Consider the following 15,612-nt stretch of genomic DNA (forward strand, 5'->3'; position numbering starts at 1 on the left):
AGTGCCTCATCACGGAATGAGCATACTCCGTATTTTATCCGTTCGAGAGGAGTGCAATCACTGATTTTCATTACAGACTCCATTTTCTCATTCCACCGGATAATTTCCAAAGGTCCTTCGGCACCGATAAATTCTTTCGGTCCGCAACCTTGGAAGTTTTTGTATGAGCACCCGCGTACCGTGCTACCTGAGGGGTTTTCATTTAGATTTTCGGTTCTAGGTGCTTCTCCATTCGAAGTATTAGTTGTATTTAAGGGGTTTTGGCTTGCGTTGCGATTAGCCTCATGTTGCTCGAGTGCCGTATTTACATGTTGAGTGATTAACTGAGCTAACTCGTCTTGAGAGGAAGGTAATCCGGTTGCTTGATTATTAGTGGATCGTCTTGTTTTTGGCGCCATGTTCTTTTTAGAAAAATAAAATTTTGGTTAGTTTTGGAAAAAGTGATATTTTTCTAAGTTGTAAGGGATTAAACAGCATCATTAATAATACAAACATAAATATAATCATCAAAGAGTGGGATTTTATAATATACCAAAATACCAAAATTAGGTGTACTTACTTACACCTTGGTCACCCACCATAGTTTCTAGTTCCTATCACAACCACACAAAAGACAACATGTTGCAAAGTTAAGTTACATCACAACTACCATAATAGACATATTACCCAAAACACCCTACTACGTCTAGTGAAGGCTCATCAAGTAGCCTACGCATGGCTCTATCATGCCATTCCTCATCTCGAGAAGTCCTACCCTGGCTTCTGTCATCAGTCCTTGATTCCTCAGTTCGTTCACAAACTGGTGCATCACATCACGGGTTTGGTCATCAAGACCTTGTTTATGCTCGATAGCAAGCACACGGTCCACCATGTAATGAACGATGTTCTCGTAAGCTGAGAACTTAGCAAGAAGAACCATAAGTAGCTCGTGATCGGAGGGTTCCTCGACCACAGGCTCCGGTGTGGGAGGCGGTGGTGGAGAGGATGGAATCACAGCTAATGGGAGTGCAATGACAGGGGCCGATGCATCACGGGTTTGCCCTGGTCCTTTTTCGGGTGTACACCTTCAAGGGTGTAGCTCTCGAAATAGACCCGGCATCTCCTGATGCAACTACCGGACGCCACTCCACCGGTGATAGTGGAGTACCACTGCTACTAGAGTCGGAGTCAGATACAATCGTCACAGAGTTCGTCATCTGAATAAACATATTAATTCAAGTTAGTAATAATCAATTATATATATATCTTTGTTACCTTTTCGTTTCGAGAGGCGGGAAAGGAGCGCGTGTTTGAACATACCGTTATAGTTTAGAAAACTTTATATTTTCTAATTCTCTATAACTGTTGGCTCTGGTACCAACTTCTGTCACACCCCGAAAACCTTAACATAACACAGCGGAAGTCTTAACTTTAATTCGTTCGGGTTATGACAGATGCCGATAGTCAACAACAATAACCTTTTAATAATAAAAGCATCATCTTTTATTATAAGAAATATTTTACAACATCAGAGTTTATTACACGTGCTGATGCACAGTTTACAACACATCACTTTTGTTCAAACACCCCACGCTCTCGTTTCCATACCAACTCGAAACCTTCACTTTCCTGCAAAGCATAATTAAACAATATTTGGGTCAACACGAATGTTGGTGAGTTATTCCTGAGAAGAAAAACTTATTATATAAATATAAACAATTTATATATAAACAACACATGAATATAATGGTGTACGGCCATTATACTCCCAATTAAAGACCTATCAAACACGGTACACACAATAACGAAACCCGCATTTTACCTTTAAGCACAAAAAGCGTTAGTTGTAGACTAGCTACGAATACTGTTGGATTTTATACAAGTTTATCAAAGTTCAAGTTAACCATATTTAACAAGAAAACGCAACGGAAGCTTAGATTTTAAAACTTGTTATGAACATACCATTATGTTAAAACTAAAAACCCGAAGCCAAGGATCAAAATTACAAGAACAAGATGCTCACAAAATGTAAATTATACCTTCTTCTACCTTTAGAAGAACAAGTGGGTTGTTGAAGGGATGGTGGATGAATGACAAGCCTCCAAAGAAGAAGACCTCAAGAGTGTGATACCCCAAGCTATTTGTGACAACACCAAGTTGTTTTGCTAGGATTTATGAACACAAAACAAGCTCACAAAGCCCCCTTTTTTCTGCTGCTGCTGCCGTGGGTTTTTTTGAGAGAGAAAGAGAGAGTGTTCTAGCTTGTTTTACACTTGAGGGTTCATAGAAAAAGTGAGTTTTTGCATGTGTTGTGTATGGAGGATCAAAAGGGGAACCCAAGATAATATTCAAAGAGCATCTTGGTTTTGATTGGGTAAAACCACCACCCCACATGGGTGGCCGGTTTTTGAATTTATTTATTTATTTATTTATTTTTTTTTTTTGTTTTGTTTTAACAATTAAAACATCTCCATCTCATACTTTATAAAACTAATTTTATAAAACATACATGCTATCTTAATTATTTAACCAATTAAATAATTAATTTATATAAATAAATTATCCAGATAATTTATTTAAATCATCAAGTGTAATTATTTAGAAAACCAATTTTCTAATTGCGCAGTGTTCGGTATTCGTCTAAGTGATCAAATCACTAAAAGAATACATTTGGTGTTGTCTAGCTTGTTATTGGGTATGACCCGACTTGGATCAAACACAGTTAGCCACATTAATATAAATATGTGTCTCGAGCATATGAAATTCCAATAATCTCCCACTTGCACGAGATACATAGAAAAATTAATGCAAGTGGTGAATACCGCCTAACAACAGTTCATCACCCCTAATGTGTTTGACGAAGTGCCATTCAATAACATCATCCCTTCAAGTCCCTTACTTGATATGATTTAGGTGAATCTATCATTATATCCCTTTGTTACTAGATGTCATGTTGGATCTAAGAGACATAGGTGATCATTCTCTTTACAATTCAACTTTATCAGGCCTTAGACATCTAAACTCTCAACACATAAGAGGAACAAATTCCGTCTTGACTGTATACGCCTCTCACTATCACTTTATACTCCACCCGAGCTCATCCTTATGTACCATCTTTTACGAATAGCGAAGGGGAGAGTCAAAGTGTAATACTCGGTGAAAATCAAGACCCAGTATACATCTCAGGTCTAAGGATAATATGAAATTCTCCTTTACTCAAAATTACTAATGATCAGGTCCAACGACTCCATGTAGTAATATTGAGAGCGGGTCAGTCCAATATTTGTATCCCACAAATATCTATGAACCTTGGCAGCAAACCTATGCTCCATATTCATTCCTTATGAATATCCACCAATCTTAGTTCATAATAGTCTTGCTTCATATTTGTTCCCACAAATGTGATCGACTACGGACTTTTAGAATAAGATAACTTATTCATGGATTAAACATGCAAAATTAGAATTTAACTCAAGATTCCATAATCATATAAAAGAGTTAAATTACAAAAAGTCTTTTAAACGTAAATACAAAATAGATCAAATCCAATTACTAGAATATCGGAGTCCTAAGCCACTCGCATGACGCTCATGTTTCGGTCTTTCTAGGAGCTTTGTGAATGGATCCGCAAGATTTTGATCAGTTCCAACTTTGCGAATACATATCTTTCCTTTTTCAACTTCATCCCTTATGTAGTTGAATCTCCGCTCTATGTGCCTGTCTTTTGGTGCGAACGAGGTTCCTTGATTTGAGCAATCGCACCCTCGTTGTCACAAAAGATTTCTAGGGGGTCTTGAATGGAAGAGACCACCCCTAGATCAGTAATGAATTTCTTCAACCATGCAGCTTCCTGAGCTGCTAATGAAGCGGCGATGTATTCTGATTCTGTAGTGGACAATGCTACCACTTCCTGTTTTGAGCTCTTCCAAGAGACAGCTCCTCCATTAAGAGTGAACACATACCCAGATTGTGATCGAGAATCATCTCGATCAGTTTGGAAGCTCGCATCCGTGTAACCTTTTATAGCGAGTTCCTCCTCACCAGATCCATATATCAGAAACATATCCTTAGTTCTCCTAAGGTATTTCAATATGCTCTTAACAGCCATCCAATGACTGTTTCCTGGATTCTGTTGGTATCTGCTTGTCATGCTCAAAGCGCATGACACATCTGGTCTAGTACATATCATCGCATACATGATGGATCCTATAGCAGAAGCATATGGGACTTGTTTCATTATCTCTTGCTCACCCTTTGAGCTTGGACATTGAGCTGAACTCAATATAGTCCCTCTTTGAATAGGTACCAAACCTTTCTTGGAGTTTTCCATCTTGAACCTCTTCAAGATTTTGTCAATGTATGTACTTTGGTTCAAACCTATCAAGCGCCTTGACCTATCCCTATAGATCTTTATTCCCAAAATATAGGCAGCTTCACCAAGATCCTTGATGGAAAATCTACTTCCAAGCCAAGCCTTAACGCTTTCCATGGTTGGAATGTCATTTCCAAATAGTAGGATGTCATCGACATACAATACTAAGAAGGTAATTATACTCCCACTAGCCTTCTTATACACACAAGCCTCATCAGCGTTCTTGATGAATCCAAAATTTTTGATTTCTTCATCAAAACGATGATTCCAAGTTCTAGATGCTTGTTTCAATCCATAGATTGATTTCTTTAACTTGCATACTTTATTAGGATGTTTTGGATCGACAAAACCTTCAGGCTGAACCATATAGACATCTTCCTCAAGATATCCATTTAGGAAAGCGGTCTTGACATCCATTTGCCAAATTTCATAATCATAATGTGCAGCTATGGCAAATAATATCCTAATAGACTTTAGCATTGCCACAGGCGAAAAAGTTTCATCATAATCAACCCCTTGAGTTTGAGTGAAACCTTTAGCTACAAGTCTTGCTTTATAAGTATCCAAGTTTCCATGCATATCAGTTTTTCTTTTGAAAACCCACTTACTTCCAACAGCTTTGGAGTTGAGTGGTGGTTCAACCAATTCCCAAACTTGGTTGTCATACATGGATTGCATCTCAACGTTCATGGCTTCAAGCCATTTGTCACAATCATTCTTGGACATTGCATCATGGTATGTGGTTGGTTCATCCGAATCTACCACGTAGCATCCTTCTACAAAAAATCCATATCTTTCGGGTGGATTGCTAACTCTACCAGATCTGCGAACGTTTTGTGTGTTTTGATCAACCACTTGATCACTTTCAACAACCTCTTGTTGAGTGCTAGTATCAACCAATTGTGTATCATCTTGTGATTCTTGATCCTCATCAAATTTCACTGTTCTACTATTAGTTCCTTCCTTAAGGAACTTAGTTTCCAAGAACTTACCCTTTCGAGCAATAATAACATTTTGCTCACTAGGATCGTAAAAGTAATATCCTAAATCATCTTTAGGATAACCTATAAAGATACACTTAGTGGATCGGACTTCTAATTTGTTTGGGGTGTATTGCTTTACATAAGCTTCACAACCCCAAACTCTTAAGAATGATAGCGATGGAGCCTTTCCATGCCATATTTCAAAAGGTGTCTTCTCCACTTTCTTGGTTGGAGCCATATTCAATATGCGAACAGCGGAAAGTAAAGCATAGCCCCAAAATGATAGAGGTAAAGTGCTTCTAGCCATCATCGATCGAACCATATCTAATAGGGTACGATTTCTCCTTTCAGACACACCATTATGTTGTGGTGTTCCAGGTGGAGTAAGTTGTGAAATAATTCCACAACTCTTAAGATGATCTTGAAAAACACCACTTAGGTATTCACCTCCTCTATCACTACGAAGTACTTTGATTGTGGTCTTGAGTTGTCTTTCTACTTCAGTTTTGAAGTCTTTGAACATTTCAAAAGCTTCATCTTTGTGTTTCAATAAGTACACATAACCATATCGACTATAATCGTCAATAAAGGTAATGAAGTATCTTTCACCATTCCTAGTCATTGGTCTAAAAGGACCACATACATCCGAATGTATGATACCCAATAATTCTTTTGACCTTTCAAAAGTTTTATTAAAGGGTTGCTTTGTCATTTTGCCTTGTAAACAAGATTCACATACATCAAATGAATCATACTCATTTGTTTCTAGAATACCACTCTTGCGAAGAGTTTGCATGCGATTCTTGCTTATATGTCCAAGGCGACAATGCCAAAGATAGGAATCACCCAAGTCCTTCTTGAGTTTCTTGGTGCTGACATTGTACATTGAACTACTATGTGACATACCACTTTGATCTATTTCATATATACCATTCATGGGTATAGCTTTAAAATAAAATATGCCATTCATCAAAACATGAATATCATAATCTATAAATTTAAGATCAAAGCCACATTGTTTTAAAAGGGACACGGAAATAATGTTTCTTCTTAACTTAGGAGCATACAAAACATTCTTCAAAATTACTTCCAAACCACTTGGAAGCTTTAACATGTAGTCTCCTTGGGCTTGGACTTCAACTCTTGCTCCATTGCCCATAAAAAGACTAATGTCCCCTTTGTTGAGTTGTTTACTTCTTTTGAACCCCTGCAACAAATTGCAAATGTGAGTTCCACATCCGGTATCAAGTACCCATGTATTTGAAGAAATAACATTTAGTTCAATATGTATAGTAAAGATAATACCTGAGGTATGCCCCGCATCCCTCTTATCTTTTAACGCATTGAGATAGGTCGGACAATTCCTTTTCCAATGACCTATCTCTCCACACTCAAAGCATGGATCTTGCGCCGCAACCTTTTGCTTCTTTTCCTTCGGTTTGGTGGGCGTGATGGCTTTCCTCTTTCCCTTTCCTTGGACGTGGCCCTTGCCCTTAGCAACACTTGCTTTGGGGTTGGAGTTATGTCCCCTTTTTCCTTCATTGATTGTTAGAACGGGTAAAACCTTTTTACCCATTCCCGCTTCGGCCGTTCTTAGCATTGCGTGAAGCTCACCAATGCTTTTGTCCCATCCATTCATGTTATAATTCATGACAAAGGTTTCAAACCTTTTGGTCAAAGAGTTGAGGATCAAATCCGTAGCCAACTCATTAGATACGGGACAATTCAACCTACGAAGCTTTTCGATGTAGCTTTTCATCTTTAGGACATAAGATGAGACGCTTTGGGTTTCCTCCATACGACATGCATGAAACGCTCGAACCGTTTCGAAACGTTCCGCTCTAGCTTGTTGGAGGAACATTTCCTTCAATTGAGTTATCATGTCGTATGCCCCATGATGCTCGAAATCCTTTTGGATTTCGGGAATCATAGTCCCTAACATGAGGCAAGAGGCTTGCACCGAATCTTTGGTGTACTTGACCCAATCGTTATAAGCCTCCTCATTTTCCACGTCAGGCTCGTCGGGAATGGGATCGTCTAAGACATATGATATCTCTTCTTGCTTGAGAACTATTCTCAAGTTGCGATACCAATCCATAAAGTTATTATGGTTTAGACGATCCTTTTCAAGGATGGTTCTTAAGGATAGGTTACGGGTGTTATGGGTAGAGGTGTTTGCATTGTTAGCGGCCATCTACAAAATTTAACAAAGTTCTATTTAGTATTATAATCAATTTAATTATTAATACCCTTTTATTCCAGATTTTAAAATAATAATTAAATTCTAGAATCCAACGATAAATCAAATTTCGGTTAGGTGACCTTTATCCCGTTATTTGATTTAACAAGGTAGTCAACCTTGACAATTGCAACCCTTTGCAACTTCTAGAGGTGTGGGACCATTCGAAATCCTTATTTCGTGTTGGCATGTTTATCCCATCAACACCATTGGATCCCATGCTTAGGTGACCTTTATCACATGGTTTCCAATTCAAGTCGTCCTACTTGTATAAACATGTAAGATTAACATACAAGTGGTTAGGTGACCTTTATCCCACAAATATGTTAATATTACCCTAAGTATATTAGTTTGCTCAAAATGGTTAGGTGACCTTTATCCCATTTAAAGTTCCCTAATACGTTAAGTGTCATACAAAAGGATGGTGTTAGACTTGTTTCTTTGGTAATTATGAAAAAGGGATTTTAAATTTTCAAATATTCTAGTTGAAAAACATTATGCCATATCCTAACATGCATTTAGAAATATGGCGATTTTGAAAACCAATTTTCAAGGTTCTAGTTATAATAAAACCAATTTTATTATAGGTGAGTTATCGCTTAGTTTTAATAAACCCATTTAATTAAACTAATTGACGCGATATTACCAAAAATATATTAGAACCCGTTTTATGCTTGTTGTCGTTCCTATGTGACGGTTTGGATATCCTAATATCTATCAACCACACATTACATTAAGTAAAACAAACAACCAAGCATACACATGCAAAATATAGTCATAACCGAAAACCGCTAAATTTGACCATACTTGTTAGCCGAAACAAGTATAGGTCATAAGTCACACCTAAGGGACAAAACATGACACAAGGATGGAATGTTGACTCCCACTTGATCTTGCATCCAAATGCTTCAAGTATCCTTTCCAAGTTGTTGTGTTCTTGTTGGGCTTGTTAATGGGCTCCAAACTTCCAAAAGTCTTCTTGGACCCAAGAGTGAAATTTATGGGTCTAATGGGCTTGAATCCCATGATGGGCCGGTGAGGCCCAACAAGCCCAAAATTTCGGTCCAAGGCCCAAATCCACCAATTCTTGCATCTTCAATTTTTACAACATGTATCCTAATACATATTTTTCTAAAATGAAGAAAATGCAACTAATCTACTTATTACATACCATTTATGAACAAATAAATTACACAAGCCTAAAATTATGAATTATTACAACCATATTGAATAATAAACATAATCAACATACACAAAACAACAATCAACACATCCAAGGTCTAGGTTTCGGTTATGACACATCCAAACATACCAAATGTTCTAAGCATGCAACCTAAGCAACCAATGCCCAAAATATCACAAAGACTAAAGGTGCCCCCCCCCCAAGAGGCTACGGCCACCCCCCCCCCCCCCAAATTTTACAATTTTGATATTTCAACATCCAAATGTTAAATGGTTTCCTAAGATCTTTCCATGCATGTCAAGATCTTACAAAACCATGAGGGGTAAAATCCACCAAATTTTCGGACCCCTTTTTCACCCATGAAAAAAACCCGAAATTTAGGAACATGTAAGGAGCATAAGTCCTTGTAACCGGCTCTTGATGCCATTGTTGGATTTTATACAAGTTTATCAAAGTTCAAGTTAACCATATTTAACAAGAAAACGCAACGGAAGCTTAGATTTTAAAACTTGTTATGAACATACCATTATGTTAAAACTAAAAACCCGAAGCCAAGGATCAAAATTACAAGAACAAGATGCTCACAAAATGTAAATTATACCTTCTTCTACCTTTAGAAGAACAAGTGGGTTGTTGAAGGGATGGTGGATGAATGACAAGCCTCCAAAGAAGAAGACCTCAAGAGTGTGATACCCCAAGCTATTTGTGACAACACCAAGTTGTTTTGCTAGGATTTATGAACACAAAACAAGCTCACAAAGCCCCCTTTTTTCTGCTGCTGCTGCCGTGGGTTTTTTTGAGAGAGAAAGAGAGAGTGTTCTAGCTTGTTTTACACTTGAGGGTTCATAGAAAAAGTGAGTTTTTGCATGTGTTGTGTATGGAGGATCAAAAGGGGAACCCAAGATAATATTCAAAGAGCATCTTGGTTTTGATTGGGTAAAACCACCACCCCACATGGGTGGCCGGTTTTTGAATTTATTTATTTATTTATTTATTTATTTTTTTTGTTTTGTTTTAACAATTAAAACATCTCCATCTCATACTTTATAAAACTAATTTTATAAAACATACATGCTATCTTAATTATTTAACCAATTAAATAATTAATTTATATAAATAAATTATCCAGATAATTTATTTAAATCATCAAGTGTAATTATTTAGAAAACCAATTTTCTAATTGCGCAGTGTTCGGTATTCGTCTAAGTGATCAAATCACTAAAAGAATACATTTGGTGTTGTCTAGCTTGTTATTGGGTATGACCCGACTTGGATCAAACACAGTTAGCCACATTAATATAAATATGTGTCTCGAGCATATGAAATTCCAATAAATACAACGCGTGTATGACTGCCAATTTGATAACTCGAAACGTACCATACTAGAAATATTCCCACTTTTAACCCAACGCGAATGGAAGTGGGGGGCGTCACCCCGATAGATCTAACAACATTTCTGTGCCCTCAATTCGGTCAACAGTTATTTAACCAAATTGATTCTTCCCACAATAACGACAATTTGTAGTATAATGCGTTTTCAAAACATATCTATATAAATACAAATATAGATATACAATATGCTTTTCGGAGGAAGAACTCACCTTTGATTTCGGTGTTCGAATAAACGCTCGTCCCTATATTAGTACACGTTCGTTAATCTTAAATTTGACTAAAATATACATATTCTTATTCTAAAAATCCACACAAGCATATAACACATAAAGTTTACTACTTATAATCTTATAATTCTATACTTAAAAATATAAACAAGTAATAACCAACTAATAATTGTTTTAGTTTAATTATTAAAATTTATAAAAATTATTACTTTAGTTGCTGGAGTGTTTTGGAAAAATTCAAGTTATTATTTTATTTAAAATTTTGACTCTATTATAATCGGTTTTGTCGGTTTTGCCGGTTTCGTTGGTTTTGAGTTTAAAAACGAACCGGTAGTCCTTTTTACGAAACCTTTAGTTTTAAATTATCTAAAACATTTTTTTTATATGGTTTTTAGTCAAGTTTTATTGGTTTTTCAATAAAAATGTTTTGGTTTTTATTTTGTTGCCAATTTCTTAAAAATGCCAATTTTTAACGTTTTCGTGTCGGTTTTCGCGACACGAACCGTGTTGGTTTAAGTTTTGCTATTCTTGACTTTTCTTATACTTTAACTTATGTTAAATATAAGAATATTATGACTTTAGGAGCTGTTTTAGTTCAGTTCCAAAAACTCGTGTCGGTTTACCTTAAAAGTCGAACTTTCCGACCGTTAAAGTCACCGGCAAGCTATTTAAGTCACAATGTCAAAACCAAACCATTTGGTACAGCAAATATACATATAATAACAAATAATATATCATCATATACATGTTTGATCATCTAGCACCAAGTATGCACACAAAACAAATTTTTAACTACACATGCTCAAGCCTTAGCTTAAGTTTTCAACTATACAATATACATGTTATTTTTACAATCTCTACAAGGTGTTTATGTACCAAAATTTCCAGATCTTACTAATCCATAGTAACATCTTATTTCATCATATAATTATCCTTTAACAAACACATTCTTGATTTCTTTAACAACAAAGTTTCTATTACTAGTAAGTAGCAATTTTTAATAATCTTATTATCATACTAACAATCTTTACAATAGAGTTTACTAATGTAATCCTAACCACAAGTCTTTAATCATCCACACAAGATTATGTTCACTTATCAATTCATTTTGCAAAACATCTTGTACACTTTACAAAGTTTCCTTTATTAGTAAGTTTAACACAAACACTTGTTTATCTAAGTTATCATGTTTCATGCATCCTAGTATTTCTAGTAGATTTTATATGTCCCATTCAATCACTTAGTTTGTTATTTTCAATCCATATAAGACAAGTATGAGCTTTATGATCAAAATCAAATTTTTGTATTACTTGTATGTGTAAGTGACTTTCCAACAAAGTCAAATCCCTACACTTTTGTCAATCCTTTTCCAATATTCTTTCAAAACCATTATTATCATTACTTACAACTTTTTCAAGTAATCAAGTATGTGGGTTTTCAAAATTTATCATTCTTTCTTTAACCATTTTACTATTTAACAAGCTTACAACTTCAATCCAATACCAAAATCAAAACCCATGGTTCTAATGGGTGTTTTTACCCATAATCCATTTCCATTCTTTTGACCATTTTCACATTTACTTCCAATATTAAAACAATACTTAAACTCATTTGTTAAACAAACTCAAGTAACATCCATATGGACAATCTACACAAGCTTAAATGCAACCATATCAAGTCCTATAATCAACAAAACCTATCTTATACATTCCTATGTAAACTCACGGCCACATACATACATGCATATATCCATATCATACTTGCATGTATACTACCAAACATACTAGAATCAAACCTTAATCAACAAATAACAACTAGTATACACAAATCTTTGAAGTGGGTTACCTTGGGTTTCGGATTTGGTGCCTATGGTGGTGATAATGTGACCTTGGGTTGGCTATGATCCTTCCTTTGGCTTCCTACTTCTTGTATTTTGCTTATACCTCCACCAAATACCTCCTAATCAATTGTTGTGTGTGTAAAAATTTGAAAATGTGAGATGGTAGGGAGGTGATGGGGTGGCCGGTTATATGAAGGGAGGAAGAGAGGGGTAGAGTGGTGAGTTGGATTCTAGGATAGGTGTGTTGGATGGCTTGTTAGGTTTACAAGTAACCTAAGTAATCATGAGATACATACATGTGAGCTTCTTATTGGTGGGTTTGGGAGGTGGGGTTGGGTTGTGTGTGTGTGGGCGGCCGAGAGAGATGGGAGAGGGAGAGGGAGAGGTGATTTGAATTATGGCATGTGCTAATAACTAGGTATTAACGTTTAACGTATCTCGTAATTTATCTTAGCCAAACCACTTTCGTTTCTAATAATTTTTATCAGACTTTGAGCGAAATTAGATTACAGTCAATGTCTGCCTAAAAACATAATTTTCTGATAAACTTAATGTCGGGCTCTTACGGTGTCCTCTACTGACTTTCGGTTACTTATTTTCTAATTTTCGCGATTCGAACCTTCTAAAATTAAGTTTATACACTACCTCTAATATTCTAATATAAAATTTTATTTTTCGAGGTCATCTTGACACGTTTATGAATTTATCCGTTTTGAGATATTACCCGGTGTCAATTTACACAGTGTCAGCTACACGACAAAATTGAACTTTTTCTGGTTCCATATTTCAAAATTCAACTAAAGTCAAAAACTTTGACTAAAATATTATTCCTATGTACTTATTTTACTAATTAATACACGGTTACGGTTAATATAATTACCAGATTAGTCTAATTTTTGGCGGTTGACACACATAGCCCAATACGAAACCCAATAAACATATAACTAAGTACAAACCACCAAATATGAACCCAACAGTCCCCCCTGGTTTTCTAATTTCATTTTTGTTTATTTCACTTCAGACAAGCCTAACCGAAATCCATAGGGATTTCGGTATTACACCAATGCAATTCTCCAACTAGTCTTTGTTTATGTCACTTTAGTCTTGATCATGTCATGGCCTTTTGATACGCGTCAGTCTAACCAAATTATGGTCTTTTGATATGCGGCAGACTAACCAAATTATGGCCCAACAATCTCCCCCTTAGACTGATGCTTTCAAAACCTTCAAACTCTTTAATTGAACATGATTAACAACATCAGTATCCGCGTCCAATACTGTACCTGGATCACTACAAGATGATATCAACCAAAAACGTTGTTAGTGCGGAATCCTAACACCGTGGTGATTCAAGAACAATATAGATGAAGTTAAATATGAACACGATGTAACATGGTTTCAATGCCTACGATTCTCTTATCAATAAATCTTCTAATACATAAAACGATTTACACAAAATCTTATGCTCCCTAGACGGTGGCTATGAAAGTGTTCAACCACTGCTCACCAATAACTGAACTCTTAACCTAGAACCCCATGCAATGCCTTCTTATATTGGGTACTAAATACACAAGCCAAACTATAGCCCAAAGCACACCGAGATTCATAAGGATCTCGGTTTACATTCATAGCCCAATACAAAACCCAATAAACATATAACTAAGTACAAACAACCAAATATGGACCCGACAATCTCCCCCTTGGTTTGTAGCTTCGTTCTTGTTTATTTCACTTCTGACTAGCCTAATCGAAATCCATTGGGATTTCGGTATTGCAGCAATGCAATTCTTCAACTCGTCTTTGTTTATGTCACTTTAGTCTTGATCATGTCATGGCCTTTTGATATGCGTCAGTCTAACCAAATTTTGTCCTTTTGATATGCGTCAGTCTAAACAAATTATGGCCCAACAATCCTCCCCTTAGATTGATGCTTTCAACACCTTCAGACTCTTTACTTGAACATGATCCACAACATAAGCATCTGCGTCCAATACTGTACCTGGATCACTACAAGATGATATAAACCAAACACAATGTTAGTGCGGAATCTTAACACCGTGGTGATTCAAGAACAATATAAATGAAGAACAAGAAGAACACGATGTAACATGGTTTCAATGCCTACGTTCCTATTATCAGTAATTCGTCTAATACATAAACCGATTCACACAGAATCTTATGCTCTCTAGACGGTGGCTATGAAAGTGTTCAACCACTTCTCAGCAACAACTAAACTCTTAACCTAGAACCCTATACAATGAATTCTATATATTGGGTACTCAATACACAAGCCCAACTATAGCCTAAAGCCCACCGATGTGCGTAAGGATCTCGGTTTACATTCATAGCCCAATACGACACCCAATAAACATATAACTAAGTACAAACCACCAAATATGAACCCAACAATCTCCCCCTTGGTTTATAATTTCATTCTTGTTTACTTCACTTCAGACAAGCCTAACCGAAATCCCTATGGATTTCGGCATTACATCAATGCAATTCTTCAACTCGTTTTTGTTTATGTCACTTTTGTCCTAATCATGCCATGGCCTCTTGATATGCGGCAGACTAACGAAATTATGGTCTTTTGATGTGCGGCAGACTAACCAAATTATGGACAAACAATCTCCCCCATAGACTGATACTTTCAAAACCTTCAGACTCTTTACTTGAACATGATCAACAACATCAGTATATGCGTCCAATACTGTACCTGGATCACTACAAGATGATATCAACCAAAAACAATGTTAGTGCGGAATCCTAACACCGTGGTGATTCAAGAACAACATAGCTGAAGAAACATATGAACATGATGTAACATGTTTTCAATGCCTACGATTCTCTTATCAATAAATCTTCTAATACATAAACCGATTTACACAGAATCTTATGCTCTCTAGACGGTGCCTATGAAAGTGTTCAACAACTTCTCACCAACAACTGAACTCTCAACCTAGAACCCCATACAATGCATTCTATATATTGGGTACTCAAAACACAAGCCCAACTATAGCCCAAAGCACATCGAGATTCATAAGGATCTCGGTTTACATTCATATCCCAATACGAAACCCAATAAACATATAACTAAGTACAAACCACCAAATATGGACCCGACAATCTCCCCCTTGGTTTGTAGCTTCGTTCTTATTTATTTCACTTCTGACTAGCCTAACCGAAATACATAGGGATTTCGGTATTACAGCAATGCAATTCTTCAACTCGTCTTTGTTTATGTCACTTTAGTCTTGATCATGTCATAGCCTTTTGATATGCGTCAGTCTAACCAAATTATGGTCTTTTTATATTCGGCAGACTAACCAAATTATGGCCCAACAATCTTCCCCTTACATTGATGCTTTCAAAACCCTCAGACTCTTTACTTGAACAT

Source organism: Bidens hawaiensis, unplaced genomic scaffold, assembly GCF_021521415.1.
Source record: "Bidens hawaiensis isolate Kalapana, Puna unplaced genomic scaffold, B.hawaiensis_p1.1 tig00000097_1, whole genome shotgun sequence".
Taxonomy (NCBI): domain Eukaryota; kingdom Viridiplantae; phylum Streptophyta; class Magnoliopsida; order Asterales; family Asteraceae; genus Bidens; species Bidens hawaiensis.